Genomic DNA, 3,597 nt, shown 5'->3' on the forward strand with positions numbered 1-3,597 from the left:
TTTTTTCTTTTTCTTATCAATGAATAAATCTCTTTACTTGTATGACTTAGATGTCTCATATTTCTCAAAAAAGTGATTTGATTGATGGGATTTGGTATGAGATCGATGATCTCGATGAGATTGATATTCCAATCTTTCTTCTTAGAACGTATTGATTTGAACCCATAAGCGGGACCAAGCATGTTGCCGCCAGAAGCAGAACCCCATATTTCTTCTAGAGAATCTCCTAATTGTTCCAGAGCAACTAGAAAGAGATTCTTTAACCAGAAAGAATTCGGTTCAGATGTAGGATACCTATCCAGAAGTTTTCGCAACTCAATCATAGATGATGGAATCATCAAAGATTTGACCCTTTCGAACTCTGTCTGTAACTCACTAGATGTTTGGGAAATAAAGAGAAGATGTGTACGAACGAGATATCCAGCAACAAGAAGAAGGAAAAGGATTGAATAGAGGAACTCCCGAGCATTTGGCGATCTCAGATATGTCGATATCAATGGTGACTCATTATTTTGATGAATCATTTCTTCGGACAGAAGAATATTATGTGAACACTTACTCGAGATCTCACTTATTAGATTCCATTGTGGAAGACATAATTTTTTCTAAAGAATTCGCCATGATATACCTGATCCAAGCATAATATCAGGAAAAGTGGATACAAATTTTTGACCGCTACTTAGTATTGGCAATAGGTTTGAAAAAGTATCTAAAAATATCAAATTTAGATATTTGTACCCTGCCGAAGTAAGGAACCATGGCATATATGTTTGTAATAGATTCCATTTTGAGTAGAATAGATTCCATTTTGAGAGAGTTGAAAAAGCACTATCTCGTTGAAAGGTTCTATACATCTGCCCTTTATCAACGCATTTCTTTAGACAAAGACTCCGTTTTTTCCTCTTTTTGAATGATAAATCTTTCTCAGAACATGAAGTGTGAATCAAACCCATGTTTGAATTGAAATTGAGATACTGATGCAAGTTCTTCCCTTCTGAATCAGATAGATTATATCTGAAAGAGGTTGACAATAAGTTCTTTCAAAATTGACTATTTTCCCCTCTGTTAGAGGTGTTCCAGAAATGTCTGTGATCGAGTAAATAGCTCTACGAACGAATGGATCGGATCGACTTGGAAAATGGAAGGATTTGTACAAGTTATATGTTTCGTCACCACTTTGTGGAAAATCGTTAGGTATGAATATGTTAGATACCTGTGACTCGATTGGTGAAATAGTATCTCTCCCCCAAAAAACATGTTTTATTTTACCGACGCACAAAGAAAATATTTTGTTGCGAATGAACAAGATACTAAGGAATTGTCCATACATAAAATCAGAATTATTGATACGGGCCTTTTCCATAGAAAAGGGGAATCTTGTGTTCCAATAGAAGCAGAAGTGCTGGGGATTATTCAAGAATCGAAGTCGATTTGCTTTATAAAAAGAAGATATCAATGAACTTCTATGAAATGGTTTCACGGGATTCAGCCAATTGTCTTGATCATGAAATATCATTGAGAAATAGGAATCCGGGTTATCAAAGGATTTCCTGTGATTATTTCTAGTATGGAATGAGTCAATCATCAACTTCTGTATCTTATTGAACAAAAATGGTGATATTGTTCCTCCATTGATCAAGAATTTCGATTTTTGGGAAGTATCATGATCGTCCAATAAGAAGGGTTTCAATTTTTGGAAATGAACAACTTAAAGACCTATTGATTCTAACAACTGATTGCAGAGTTGATCATTCGGACCTTTCAATTCATAGATGTAGATCTCGGGCCTAGTAATGGGGATATTTTTGAAACTCACACTAAAAAAAAGAAGTGCGTAAGATAAAAATAAAAGCAACTTGGACAAAAAAAGAGATGACTTGGACAAAAAGAAATGAAGTAGCTTAGACAAATATTTTTTGTCGATAACCTCAGACCAATCAATTGAATATTAATTAATACGTAAATGATCAAACACTACTTGAAAATGGCTCTTCTGCTCTGAAACAGACTGTTCCAAATGTTCCTAGAAATTCTTGCTCCCATTGGACCATTTGTATCTATATGCATCAGGATCTCGATTCATGGATCTCTCGGTTCGAGAAATCAAAATAAGAGGCTCGAACCATTTCTTCTGACTCTTTTTCAAATTCGATAAATATTGGTTGATCGTATATTTCATTATAGTTCTATGATTCAGAGTATCCTTTCCTATTTGATCCCTCTGAATTCCATATTTAAAGTTGCGATCAGATCTATTCATTGAAAAGAATCGATTCAATACATTTCTTATGTACCCATAGGTACTATATTGGATTTGAATCATATTTCAGATCAATCTATATTGAGTGACTGCCTCCATTTTGTTGTTGCTAGAAAATACCACTATTTTTGGTTTTGGATCTTCCAAATCATTCCCGCAGGAGATCCGAACCCATTTTTTTCTGATCCTTCGAGAAAAAGATTCATTCTCTTCATAAAAAATAGGAGGTAGAACCAATAAAGATTTCTTTTTCGATTCATCCCTGGCCTCATTCAAGAATTATTTTTGATCCAATCCGCAGGAATCAATAGAAAAGGCAAATCCCTTATGATACACCAGATCCAGCTCGGTTATTGATAGAGTGAATAGATCTGTCATTTCTTGAAATCTCTCTTCTGATTCAAAATCGTAGTGTAACATGTATCCTCCCCTGTTCCGGTCATGGAATAGATGAAATAAATCAAAAAATAGATTTTTGTTCAAGAGTGAAATCTTATTGGAACTGTCCATATTCAGTTCATCCTTCGGAACCATATCACATCCCAGATCTGATGAAATAGGATGAATTAAGACAGTATTTTGTAAATACGTAATTATCTTGAATATATTAACCATTTCTTTATTTTCCGATCACCTGGAAGGGACAAAAGAAAGGTTTTGTTGTTTCTTCAACAATTTCTGATCTCTAGTGGACCTCTCAGTAGGATTCGAACCCAGATGAAGTTCTGACCATCTATCAGAGAAAAAAGAATGAATGGATCTTGTAGGATTACCAAGAAATTCTTCGATTTCTTCCGAAAATAGATGATTAATCATCTGCTTCTCACGTTCCATGAATAGTAGGGACATTGAGGAACATCCAGAAAGGCATTTCGGGAATCGGCCTGATTCTATCTCTTTTCGTTCCGTTTGAAGAAAGGAAGGATCCCAAAGAATCGATCTTTCTTTTCGTTGTTGAATCTCTCTTTGATTAATCAATGTGTGATATTCTGAATCCTCATTACTAATGGAATCCAAATGATCTCTGGATTGATCAAAAGATCCTTTTAGTTGGCTAGAATCCGTTACTTGAACGAAACTAGATCTTTTGGAATCATATTGAATATTTGACGATACATTCTGTACCTTGCTAAAAAACCGATCCTTGTTTACCAACCACACATTGTCTAACCAAATCCAATTCTCTCTCGATACGTTCCTAAAAAATCTGATTTGGGCGGATTCTTCCCCTAGCTAACGAAGAGATCTTGGCGGAATTGCCACATATGAAATTGAGCACAGTTTTGCAAAGAAATAGCCCACTTGTTTCTCGAGAAGAGATGGGAAACATGCTCAAT

The 3,597-nt window shown here is 35.1% G+C and overlaps 1 pseudogene; it reads right to left on the minus strand.

The window, feature by feature from the left end:
- Positions 1 to 8: 8 nt before the first annotated feature.
- LOC124894270 lies at positions 9 to 3,591 on the minus strand (annotated as a pseudogene).
- Between the last annotated feature and the right edge of the window lie 6 nt (positions 3,592 to 3,597).

Source organism: Capsicum annuum, unplaced genomic scaffold (assembly GCF_002878395.1).
Source record: "Capsicum annuum cultivar UCD-10X-F1 unplaced genomic scaffold, UCD10Xv1.1 ctg72589, whole genome shotgun sequence".
Lineage (NCBI taxonomy): Eukaryota > Viridiplantae > Streptophyta > Magnoliopsida > Solanales > Solanaceae > Capsicum > Capsicum annuum.